This window comes from Camellia sinensis, chromosome 2, assembly GCF_055761805.1.
Source record: "Camellia sinensis isolate YWXY chromosome 2, ASM5576180v1, whole genome shotgun sequence".
Taxonomy (NCBI): domain Eukaryota; kingdom Viridiplantae; phylum Streptophyta; class Magnoliopsida; order Ericales; family Theaceae; genus Camellia; species Camellia sinensis.
The window spans coordinates 30,175,061-30,188,311 of record NC_138962.1 but is presented as its reverse complement, the minus strand read 5'-3'; the positions used below and the strand labels follow the sequence as shown (position 1 = coordinate 30,188,311).

The 13,251-nt window shown below is 41.3% G+C and overlaps 1 long non-coding RNA gene and 1 other non-coding gene across 2 annotated transcripts; both read right to left on the bottom strand.

The window, feature by feature from the left end:
• Positions 1 to 1,574, bottom strand: LOC145819518 (uncharacterized). Its single transcript, XR_014360266.1, has 4 exons — positions 1,449 to 1,574; positions 1,245 to 1,340; positions 395 to 968; positions 1 to 95 (listed from the first exon to the last, which is right to left on the bottom strand). It is a non-coding gene; the product is annotated as an uncharacterized LOC145819518 (long non-coding RNA).
• Positions 1,575 to 1,893: 319 nt separating this feature from the next.
• On the bottom strand, positions 1,894 to 3,965 carry LOC114259077 (uncharacterized). The gene is made up of 3 exons (XR_014360265.1): positions 3,519 to 3,965; positions 2,875 to 3,046; positions 1,894 to 2,095 (listed from the first exon to the last, which is right to left on the bottom strand). It is a non-coding gene; the product is annotated as an uncharacterized LOC114259077 (transcript).
• Positions 3,966 to 13,251: the final 9,286 nt, after the last annotated feature.

Here is a 13,251-nt window from a genome sequence, read left to right as displayed (position 1 = left end):
CCCTTATCTGTAACAGCAAAGCTCTTAAACATGAGCTGATCAGCCTATGTCAAGCAAATATTCGAACATCAATAAGCATTCCCCATCCATCAATCCTATTGCACCAGTAGATACTATTGTTAAAGCACTGATGAGGATCATATAGACGAGGTTATGGTTGACTGTGAAAATTCTATTTCTCAAAACATATTTGTTCATTTGAAATTTGCTCCAAGAAGATTCAAAGATGGCACCAATTAAACAAAATAGTGGACTCCTAGATTTTGAAATTGTGTCCATCATATGAAACACTGAAACAACTAGGTCACATTCAATGTCTCAATGGAAATTGATTCACTCAATCCCATTTAACCAAAAATTTAATAGTATATCTAAATCTGTCAAACTCCCACACCTTGATCAACACAAATCAGCAACCATCATCAAAATTCAAGGCAAAGTGACCCCAATTAACAATGATCACCTCTGTGGTCGCAGAGAACCCTGAAAGGAAAAAGAAATTGAATGCTAAATCTTATGTTTGTGTTCGGTTTGGCCTCTAAAACTTTAAAAAAAAAAACCACCTGCTGTCTTTTTCAGTTTTGTCAAGTCTAAAGTAACGAAAAAGTTCAGTTGCCAACACCTCATTTTCTTGCTATTATTAAATTTTCTGAGCTACCAAACAGGGACCAAGAGACGCAACAAAGTCAGAAAGTGATACCTGGAACAAACCTTGGTCTCTGCAGTGATGCCCCATAGATTGAAGGATTAAAATTTGAAGCATTGTAGTAATAATTAACAATCAAACCCCTTAAAAATTTGCAATATAGAGGAGAAAGCTCCAAATCATCTTCCACAACAAAGGCTAAGTGAATTTAAAATACTTCTACAGCAATTTGCTTCAAAAGGTGGAACCCCATAAAGGAACTCATAGCAGAGGACACCAAGGCTCCATATGTCTACACTTGCATCATGCTCAACACTCTCCACTAAAAAAAAAAAAAAAAATTGAAAAAAAAAAAATGCATAACAGTCAATGCACCAAAAAAAAAAAAAAAAAATGACAAGTTTTCTATAGATAGAATGAAAAATGGCAACAATGTTGCCCGTGGCATTGAAGTGTATCCCTTAAATTCATGATGCAAGTTGTGGAAAAAATTATAAATTTACTCACAGTTGGAAGGTTCCGAAACATAATATGTAATAAGAATGACAAGCCAAATGGAAGATAAACAAACAAAGAAAACCATAGTGTCGAAACTCACAGTTGCAGAGCGTCTTTCACTAAAGTATTTACACTTCTGTAGCTCCTTGTACAGCTCACCCTTGGCGGCATATTCCAATATCAAATAAACTCGTTTCTGCAACAATTGTGTTGAAAAAAAGGGTAATTAGTCAGTTGGCTACAAAAGTTAACAGATTAACAACATGGAAAAGCTGTGAAATTTGATAATCTAGATGAACTATACCTGATCATAGAAGTATCCATAAAGGGGTAAAATATTAGGGTGTCTGAGATGACTTTGGATTTCAACTTCACGACGAAGCTGATGTTCAACCTGAGACTGTTTCAGCTAGCTCTTGAAAAGCACCTTTAGTGCCACGATATGATTGCTCTGTTCCAAAATAATACAGATTCAATTGCCAATAAGATGAAAAATTTGGAATAATACTTTACAATCATTATTTCCATTCCACCCAAAAATACCAGTAAAATCCACAAAATTTTCATTTGTTTCCTTCTGTTTTGTCGATAAGCTAAGATACAAATTCTTGGTGGCCACTGGCCATATATAAAATCTACGTAAAACAGAACCCAAATTATTTTAAACTTATGCTTGAACCTGTTCTGCATCTAGATGTATTTCGCTACATGAAGAAACCGAAGATTTCACAAACTTCGAAAATAAGAAAAGTTCCATTTCAACATTTCCCACATCATCATCTAGCTTTGAGTCAATCAAAAGAACAAAACTAGAGTAATGCACACCAGGTATATTACAAGTAAAATGTATTCTATAAGCTTGAAAAACAGTGCCATCGGGTTTTAATCCCCATGTTCCAGAGAGTGCATGGACACAGGTTGTCCCATACAATTCCTTCCTTTTTGTTGTTCCTAAAGACAACACAAAGAAACACAAAATAGCTTTAACACACAAGATGATAAACATATTAGCAAAGATAGATAAGTAAAAGCTCAACAGCCCAGCCTAAGCGTACATATGGGCTATCATCCAAGGTGCAATTTTTTTAAAAACCAGTAAACACCCTGCAAACAGCATTGAAATTGAGAAGAAAACCAAAACAAAATGAATGGTGTAACAACTTGCAAAGGCATCAACCATAACTAATGCTATCTACTCTAGGGTATGGAGGATGTAGCATCAACACTTTATCATGTCTGTACATATACTAGCAAGTACAAGCAGATGAAGGTGTAGTTGAACTTTATTGTTTTGAATTGAAATGCTAGCTAACAGTTTGCTAACCAGCGCTAACATCTCACTAGATTTTTTCTATTACTGCTCAACTATCTACTAGAGTCAGATTTTGACATACTAGTGCATGTCAGTGCTCGATTTTACAAGCCATGTCATTAGTGGTGGATATGCAAAATGAAGTGATATGTGATGCACATTTAGTAATTACTATGATGCAGAAAGAACGACATCAAGCTTGAATTCTAGAAAAGAATTCAGTTGTACTTTCGTGTATCATCTATAATCCCTAGGGTTCTTCAGTTGCAAAAAATGTCAAATTTATTCTATTTAGGCTTAAATTATGACTCCTAAGCAAATGAAAATGAGATTTTCAAAGAAGGCCCAAGTTTCTAAAGTTATGAAGCACCTAGAATATATCATTTTTGTCAAAATGTAAATTTAAATATAAAGATACCTGCACTTGAAGTTGATCCTTTGCTCTTTAAAGTGGAATCATTTACTGAAGGCTCTTCATTAAAAGGAAGAAGATGATCATTAAGAGCACCCATCTGATGTAATTTCTTACACGCATCAAAGCAAACAAGCTGCTTTGATAAATGAGAATTCCTGCTCATAATCGGTGCATCCTGCTAGAGTGAATCAAGTCAGAGAACCTGTTGCCTTTGAAAATAAAGCACTATGGTAGTTGATCATCATTTAATAAAAGCATGTATTTTTGAATGAAAATCTCATATCTACAAGGATATTGTTTCGAATGAAATTTTTTAATGAGGAAAGACTATATACTTTCGAATGAGAAATTTCAAATCTCAAACAAATATTTTTGAATGAGAAATTTCAAATCATAAAAATATTTTTTGAATGAGAAATCTTTAGATCTGAAACATATGTTTTTGAATAAGAAATTTCAAACCTCAAACATATTTTTGAATGAGAAATCTCAAATCTCAAACATATATTTTTGAATGAGAAAACTCAGATCTGAAATCTTAAACATATGTAAACCCTAGGAGAAGAATCGATCGAACGAAGAGCTTGAGAGAGAGAGAGAGAGAGAGAGAGAGAATGCGAAACTGAGATTGTAGACGGTGTGCTCACCTTAGTCAACGATGCAGATGGTGGTGGCGGTGGAGCTTCGAAATCGAGAGAGAGAGAGAGAGAACTTCGAAGTCGAAATCACTCTGAGACTGGATCTGAGATGAAACCGAACTGAAGAAGGTTGAATCATAATCTCTAAGACTGAAGGGTTTAGAGAGAGAGCGAGAAGGGTTCTGAATCGTAATCTCTAAGACTCTGAATGTTTCCCAGATTCAAAATGAGGGCGCAGAGAGAGAGAGAAGGGTTTTGATTCTCACAGAGCTAAAGAGAGGGGGGAGGAATACTATTGTAACACGTGAAGGCGTTTAAAAAACGACTTCTATTCCTTAAACGGTACCGTTTTAATCAAAATAAAATGCGACGTTTATAAAACGTCATTAAAGGTTAGAAACAGTGGTGTTTAAAAAAACGTCGCTAAATAAACGCCGCTAAATTCTATATTTCCTGTAGTGGTATATCTAGATCACGTAGATCGTAAAAAAAAATAAAAAATTGCACTACAAAACAAAAAATTATTTTTAAAAATTACAACACCAACCAAAATGAATGCAAATATCAAAGTGATTTTTTCACATCCATTAAATAATATAATGAAAAGAGATCTCAATCGAGTCAATTTGTAGGAATTTTTAAACTTGTATCGTGAAGTATGTTGATATGGTTATTTTTGTTTGATTTGTTGAAGCAATATGTCCAAGTATATGCTGATACAACTTGATTGAAAATTTTAGTGCAATGAAAAGGATATGAAATAAAATACCCATCAAAATTTAAAACCAACCCCACAATAATATCATTTTTTTAAGGTGGTGATTTAGAATCACCAAAAACAAAATCACAAATCTTTGTTCAATTTGTATTTACACATGTCGAATCTCCCAAACAATAATACTATAATTGATCATCACATATTATCACCTCCAAATCACACAACTTCAAAAAGATTTGAAAGGAACAGGAGGGAACTATAATTATACAACTAGGTGATAACATATAATGCAGAATTGTAAATTGATTTATTCATTATTTAATCAAATGTTGCAAGAAAACAAGAGAATTACATTAAAAAACGAGTAATACTGTGAATATAGAGACTAAATACAGAATTTGATACAAATATCTTATGAAGAATGAGACTCACATATAGGATGCACTCTTTATAAAATTTTTGTATCTCATTCTATATTTGATTCTGTGTATAGTTACACATATTCTTATGAAAAAGATAACTACAGGAGTGTAGGAGAGGGTTCAAGAAAGGAGTTGGAAAATTCGAAGATCTTCAAAGATCCTTGAAGAACAACTTCAAATTCTCTAGAATATGATGAGAGGCTTAGATTCTTCAATAATCTCAACTTAGGAACACAACAACAAAGGAGATGATGGAGATAAGAGATTGGGTGAAGAAGAAGGCAAAATGGCTAGAGAATAGAATAATGGCAAGGCTCTCCCATGGATCTCCCACTTTCACTCTCAAGGTTGATAATGGAGAAGGGAAATTAGTTCTTTCCCGAGAGTTAAAAATCTCCAAAATCCATCCCTTGTAAAGCTATGGGTGGGTGCTATTTATAGGCACCTCATGATGTAGGATGGAGCCCATGTGCAAGGCACATGGGGGATATTTTCTCTAACCACCTTGTCCGAGGGGGTGACCTCTCCGAGGAGGTGACTTCTCCGAGGAGGTGACCTCTCCGAGGAAGTGACTTCTCCGAGGAGGTGACCTCTCCGAGGAGGTGACTTCTCCGAGGATGAGAAAACCCCGAAGAGGAGATCAATCCCTCGGCGAACCCTTCTTCTTAGCCACACCTAACCAATGATCCCCAATCATCCCAAAGGGTCAGGGGTAGTCCCAGAGGACGTCCTGCCGCAAAATATTGCCGAGTCTCATGGACCCCCCGGGGTCGTGCCACCTCGACCCGGGTATAGGCTAGTTTAACCGAAGAGTGAATTTATCTCCACTCACCGTCCTCGGGATCGGGTCCTTTGTTCGAACTCCATTACGCCCATGGTTCTGGTGCGTAGATCCCGGAAAGCTCCGAGCCCGCAAGTGTTCTGGGACTCATTAACGGAGCGACTTCTAGATTGCGTTTGAATCCGTTCGAAGCCAAGTATTTCGGACCTCTAGGTTCGTGGATCCGAACCCTTTCGAGTCCGAGTGCCTCGGATCTCTAGGCTTGCTTAATACCCTTTCGAGTCCGGGCCCGAGTAAGTCTCTAGGTTCGTGGATCCGAACCCTTTCGAGGCTTAGAGCCATTTAGCCCGTTTGATGGCGATAAATCTGGGCCCACCGATTCTTGGACTTGCAATAAATTCGGGCCCACTAATCTTGGGCTATTGGGCCTAAATAATTTAGTGGGCTCAAATTAGCCCCTCTTACATTTGCCCCTTGCGTGTATGAGAAATTTTAAATTTCTCAGACACGCATACTGTCATTTCTTCGACCCTGTTTCGCATCACGTTCCCCAAAAAAAAACATTTTGTCACGACAGAGCCTATGGATAAAGTTGATGACGCACTTCAATTTACAAAAAAAATTGACAAGCAAAAATTTAATTTTTTTGTACTCTTTTTTTTTTTTTTTTTTTTTTTTTTTTTTTTTTTTTTTTTTTTTTTTTTTTTTTTTGAGAAAATATAGATGTATATATTTTTTTTAACCAAAGAATAAAGAAGCATTTTTTTTTTTTGTTTGGCACACAGCAGATCAATTACCTATATATACATTATTAGAATATACTAATAGAATATTCAAAGATAATGCTCCCTTTTTTTTTTTAATTAAAGAAAGGCTCAAAAACCCTAATGCATAGCTTCTTATTATTTTATTTTTTTGTTGTGCAGCTGTTGCGGCGCTCTCCCTCTCTAAACTAAGAGACCAGACCCAGATCGGCATCTTCTTCAACAAAGTTCTGCTTCTGCAATTCCGGAGGACCATCGCTGTTTGTTCACTACCCACTGTTACAATCATCGAAGACCACACAAGCCACCACCGCCGGCCTTCGTGACAGTCACTGTTGGCGCCGACCATGACGCCCTCTCAACACTGCTTGCGTCGCCACCCCAGGCACCGCCTACATGACCCAAGCCGCTGGTAATACGCACCAACGCCGGACCAACTCGTCATTGGCTGACCTGCCGTGGCTGCCGGTTCTCCTTATTCGCCGATTCCGGTGTCGTTTCTTGGTGATTACAACCTGTGTCGATTTCAGCTCGGCATCGTATCACTCTCTTCAACCTCTTTTTTTTTTTTTTTTTTTTTTTTTTTTTTTTTTCTTGGACTTGGCAGTGACCAACACCAGATTTAGCTTGCCGTCGGCCTATCCTCTTTGTGTCAATGTTGACTCTAGTATTCCATTGACCGACCTTCATTTGTGTTGTTATTTCATATTGCTGAAACCTCATCTTTGAAATTTTTTTTTTTTTTGATTTACTTGACCGAGACTGACCCAGCCTTTTTCTTCTTCAACAAAACAGAGACTACCACAATGTGCATGCTGGCCATCTTAGCTTCAAGCAGCGCCACCGACCTGTCCCAGCTCCAACCATCGCAGACGTCACAACCCAGATCCAGACACTCCGGAGCTCACTGACCAGCACCAACGCCGACTCCTCAGCGACGTCACTGCCGCTTCTGCCCTTCGACAGCCGAGCTCAACCACTGTTGGCCTCTCTGCTGCAACTTCGCCATTGATCCCGACTGCCCAGAGCCGACCACACCGTTGCCCATTCAACGTGACGCGTGTGGTTGCCAACTCCTCTGCGACACCACACTGTTGCCTCCGGCTTCGGATTGTCCGATATTGACCACACACGTCCGCCCACTCAACGCGACGTGTGTGGTCTTGCCTAGCACTGCACAGCTTGTCGTTGGCCTCGAGTGTGCTTGTTTCATATCTACAGACCGTGCTTGTGCGTCTCACACTTGCGGCCTTGCCACTGCCTCTAGCCAATGCCGACCATGCCGCCCTCTCAACGCGGCATCGGTCATCGGCCCATCCTCTTTGTGTTGCTATTTCAGATTGACAAGTGCTCGCTGAAACCCTCTTCTCATTCTTCTTATATTTTTGGATCTGTGGGTAAGCTTCTGAAATTCCTCTGCCTCAGGTTTGTAAATATAAGCTCAAAATCTTCTTCTCTTGATTTTTTTCTGACGCTTGCAGAACTTGATTTATACACTGAGAATTTGCAATTTCAGCTTGAGGTAGATAATACAGGATTTGTATAATTTTAATTTTATATTTCGATCCCAGATCTGGATTCTGAACTCCTATTGTTGAACTTGTTCTAAAATAGAAACAAGGCTCGAAGCACTTTTGGTTGACTCAAAATCTGATGTTGCTAAAATCACAATATTGAATGTTTGAATATTGTAATTCCGGAAATTGAAACTTTGCTGAGAAGCTTGGTTTGAATGTAGACAAAATGACACTTTGCTCTGTTGAAGAGAAAGGAACAAATGTGTCGTTGTTGTTGATGATATCCACATTGATATTGCTATTTGTTGAACCTGAAGAATACCCGAGAAAAAGAATTGTTGATGACTTCTGGGGTTGAATCTGTTGATAAACCCATCATGTAAATCTAATTATAAAAAATGACTGATTGTTGCAACCCCGAGAATATTAGATATCATGCTCGACCTCCTGATGTAGAATTCATCGTAGGACTTGTTGATATGATGAAATACTTCGTTGAATAATAAAGATGATATATTGTTGTTTGTTTAACTTGTGGATGCTTGGGAAATACATAGCTGATGCCAAAATTTTGTGTGACCGTTGTAGCTTTATGTTGGCTTGAGAGGAATCGGCTCGGAGAGACAAAAACTTGATTGTTGCATTTTCATAAACTTGCTCAGAGTAATAAAATTGTTGTAACTTAAATAGATCATTATTATTTGTTGATATTGCCTCATTCTGATAATGCCTGAATCAGGATATGAAATTGATATTGCTCATCTCATTTGTCGGTTTTACTATTTCAGGCAAATAAATTCTTGATTGAGATCCACGACCTCGGGGCCCTTAGAACCCACACTAATGAGAGCAAGGGCTGTTCCTCGGAAGTCCGAACAGAAGCAAGACTGTCCCTCGGAAGTCCGAACAGAAGCAAGACTGTCCCTCGGGAGTCCGAAAGTAGCACACACCCTACTTTGGCAAGAAAGATTCCTCTGGAAGATAACCGAGTCTACCAAGCTTCTGCCAACAGAAGTAAAGACTGTCTCTCAGAAGTCCGAGCAGAAACAAGGCTGTCCCTCGGAAGTCCGAGCAGAAACAAGGCTGTCCCTCGGGAGTCCGAGTGGATGTGCACTTCTACTTCGGCAGCTAATGGAAGCAAAGGCTATCCCTCGGGAGTTCGAGTAAGAGTCCACTCTACTTTGAAAAGAAAGATCCTCGGAGCTCGTATTGATGAAATCAAGGGCTGTTCTTCGGACCCGCACTAATGAGAGCAAGAGTTGTCCCTCGGAAGGCTCTCCCTCAGAAGTCCGAGCAGAAACAAGTCTATCTCTCGGAAGTCCGAGTGGAAGTATACTTCTATTATGTCAAGAAAACTCCCTTCAGGTTGGTAACTGAGTCTACTATTTCTCTTTCTTCTTTGAGGGGCAACAAAAATTGAAAACTGTTTCAAGCAACATAACACAATGAAGATATACAATGTAGAGAAAATAACTTCTAATGGAGATACATAATATGGAGGAAATAAATTTCTTCATGACATAAGAAAGATAGAACTTCTTGGACAATGTAGTAAATGCAAACTGTAAATGTCATAGACAGACTTCTTCTACGGAATGTTGAAATTTGCCCCTAGAGTTGCAAGATCATTTGGAAAGCTTTCACCAGCTGCTCGGGTTGTGGCCATCATGCACCATCATAAATAGTACACCATCTTGCCTCCTTCTCGAACTTTCATCACCTTCCGAGGAATAGGCGGACTTTCTGGTCTAGACATTGCCCGCTTACTTGACTCTGCCATCAGCTCCTTGTCATCTTTGATATCCTCCCAACGAGGAATTTTGACCCCTCGAGGCCTAGAGGTGGTGGGAACTTCTTCGACAGCCAGTTCGGTGAAGTAGATGGCATCAGAATAATGAGCTTCATGGATCTCGAAAGGCCTTTCTGTAGCCTGAATTGTCACCGTCTTCTTTCCCCATTTTGCCTTAACACACTGATGATAACTCGATGGTACAGCCCCATATCTATGCATCCAGGTCCTCCCTAGAATGATGTGATAATTTGTCTCAGAATCGATAATATGGAACTTGGTGGCCGAGCGAATTTCTCCGACGGCTAAATCAACTGTTACGCATCCGATAGTAACTCTCCTTTCTCCACCGAAGCCAGTGATGACTATCGGCTGCTTCACAATGCGTTCTTTAGAGATTCCGGCCTTTTCTAGAGTAGCGCGAGTCATAATATTGATAGAGGCTCCACTATCTAGAAAGGCCCTTTTGAACTCAACCCCGTTAATAAAAGCAGTCACATAAAGCGGGCGGTTGTGAGAAAAAGGATACTTCCGATCAACCTCGGAGAAAGTAATGGCACTAGATTGCTCTTTTGTCTTCCTCGGGATAGATCCCTCAGTCGACATGCATTCCTCATGGTGTGCCTCGGCTATATTAATGATAGACTTGGTGATTTCCGTTCTTGCCTCCCTGGAAAGTCCAAGCTGGTCAAAGAACTGCTTGAACTTTACACAGTCTTGCAAGGTTTTGGCATAGTGATCCAGATCTTTTTCCACTCTTGGAGGCTCGTAGTTAACCATCTCCTCGGTCTCTTCAAAATAAGATGCCACATAAACATGGTGTCCTCCTCTTCCGTAGTACTCTGCTCCTCCTTCTGGATCAAAGGGATCTTCGCTATGAGTCATAAATGTTCTGCCCTCTGGATCGAGAGCACTTCCATAGTAAACTTGCTCACCCTCTGGCTCGAGGATGTCGTCCAGATAACAGTCATCGTCATCAAGATTGGCGATAGCCTCAATCATTGGGCCTTCATAAGCTATCATAGCAACATTCTTGCCCTTGTCTCGGTGTTGAGGATATGGTTGTTCTCGGATGTCTTGAGTCCCTTGCTTTTTGAACCTCAATTCGTCTGCTTCGACTTTATCTCTGAAGATTTTCCTGAGAGTCCAACACTTCTCTCTGTCGGATGTTTCAATGTACGATGGTAGACACAAAATTCAGGGCTCTCGCGGTCCTTTTTTGATGGCATTTCTTCGACATAAGGCAATTTTAGCTCTCCGTCGGCCACCCACTCCTTAACTAGAGCTTTCACTTCCTCGATTCCACATGGATGAGAAACATTCCCCTTTTCACCATTATATTGCTTTCTCTTCTGGCCTGTATGACCTCCTCTTTGTGAATTTCGGGTATCTGGGGCAGAGGCAACAGCAACAATAGGTCCACGAGACGATTTGAAACTAGTCTTGTAATTGGCCTTAAATCCGGACTCCTGAGCCTGAGGAATGCTAATGTTCCGAGCTGCTTCTATTAATGCCGAGAAGGTGGGTAGCTTGTGATTAACTAGAAACATTTTGTACCTGCTCAATGCCCCTTCTAGACAAATTTGAACCAGATAACTCTCCTCAACTGCTTCATGACAATCCACGGCCTTGTCCTGAAACCTTTTAGCGTAGTCAATGATGTCTTCACTTTCTTGTTGCTTCTCTTTACACAATGTAAGTGTGGTCACCTTCTCCGCCACTTGGAAGAACTTGGAGTGGAATTTGTTAACCATTTCCTCCCAACTTCGGACAGAGTTTGGGGCCAAATCAACATACCAACTATATGCTCGGTCGGTGAGGGATTTAGAGAATTCTCTCAGTCGGAGGACGTGGTTTGAACCATGAATACCTAGAGTCTCGATGAATCGCACAACATGTTCTCGGGCATTTCCTTGTTTGCCGTCGAACTTGATGAACTTCGGCACTGTATACCCCTCAGGGTATGGATAACTCAGCATCTCAATGGGGTAAGGCGGCTTGACGTCTGGATCAGGCAAAGAGGGTAAGGTCCTCTTGCCCCGTTCGAGATCGAACATGGCCTGCACATCGGCGAGAGTGAGAAACTGTTGAGGGAGAGAGTTTGATGGTGGTATTCCCGGGACTTGGCTTATGTACCCGAAGACTGAGCTAGGGGCGTCTTGGCCATTCTGGTGCTGCGAATTCATCATTGGTGAGGACATTTGACGATACAGGCCATCAGCGCCTATAGACAAGCCAGTTGGTGATGGGATATTGAATTGAGGCCCATAGAGTCCACCGCATGGCGCCGCTATACCGGGTTGTGCTTGCAGATTTGTTGTTGGCACCAAAGGAGGCCCGCTTGGTGCTTGGGTAACATTCACTGGTGGCGTAACAAGATTAGGTACGGGCATAGCTCCCTTTTGCGCCATCATGCTCCTTATGTTTTCCTGGACACCAACAGTCGTCGGAGCGCCATTCATTACACCAGAAACTCCCCTAGTCACCATTGGATCTTGGCTCGGCACGCCATGGAGCCCGGGCATGGGCAAACTGCTGCCGCCTACTGTGGTTTGAGCATGTGTTACTGTGGCCGTGTTGCCATGAGCCATAGGCTGATTGGGGCCTACTTCTCCTCGGATTTGATTTTGCGCTCCGGCGGGAATAACTCCGCCACCAGTTTGATTTCCGTTTGGCGCCGGTGCAAAGTTAGAACTCACCACCAACATGGTGTGAGTGAGATTCTGAAGAGTGGTAAGAATCTCTTGCTGAGTATTTTGAAGTCCTTGAATGGCTTCAAGTAAAAGTGGTTGATCTGGAGCCATGGTTCTGTCATCACCACCATTAGAGGATCCTTGTTGGAGTTGTGTGGATTCCAGATCTCGTTGAGACCATTAACCAATCCGCCTCCCCAGCAGAGTCGCCAAAATGTAGGAGAGGGTTCAAGAAAGGAGTTGGAAAATTCGAAGATCTTCAAAGATCCTTGAAGAACAACTTCAAATTCTCTAGAATATGATGAGAGGCTTAGATTCTTCAATAATCTCAACTTAGGAACACAACAACAAAGGAGATGATGGAGATAAGAGATTGGGTGAAGAAGAAGGCAAAATGGCTAGAGAATAGAATAATGGCAAGGCTCTCCCATGGATCTCCCACTTTCACTCTCAAGGTTGATAATGGAGAAGGGAAATTAGTTCTTTCCCGAGAGTTAAAAATCTCCAAAATCCATCCCTTGTAAAGCTATGGGTGGGTGCTATTTATAGGCACCTCATGATGTAGGATGGAGCCCATGTGCAAGGCACATGGGGGATATTTTCTCTAACCACCTTGTCCGAGGGGGTGACCTCTCCGAGGAGGTGACTTCTCCGAGGAGGTGACCTCTCCGAGGAAGTGACTTCTCCGAGGAGGTGACCTCTCCGAGGAGGTGACTTCTCCGAGGATGAGAAAACCCCGAAGAGGAGATCAATCCCTCGGCGAACCCTTCTTCTTAGCCACACCTAACCAATGATCCCCAATCATCCCAAAGGGTCAGGGGTAGTCCCAGAGGACGTCCTGCCGCAAAATATTGCCGAGTCTCATGGACCCCCCGGGGTCGTGCCACCTCGACCCGGGTATAGGCTAGTTTAACCGAAGAGTGAATTTATCTCCACTCACCGTCCTCGGGATCGGGTCCTTTGTTCGAACTCCATTACGCCCATGGTTCTGGTGCGTAGATCCCGGAAAGCTCCGAGCCCGCAAGTGTTCTGGGACTCATTAACGGAGCGACTTCTAG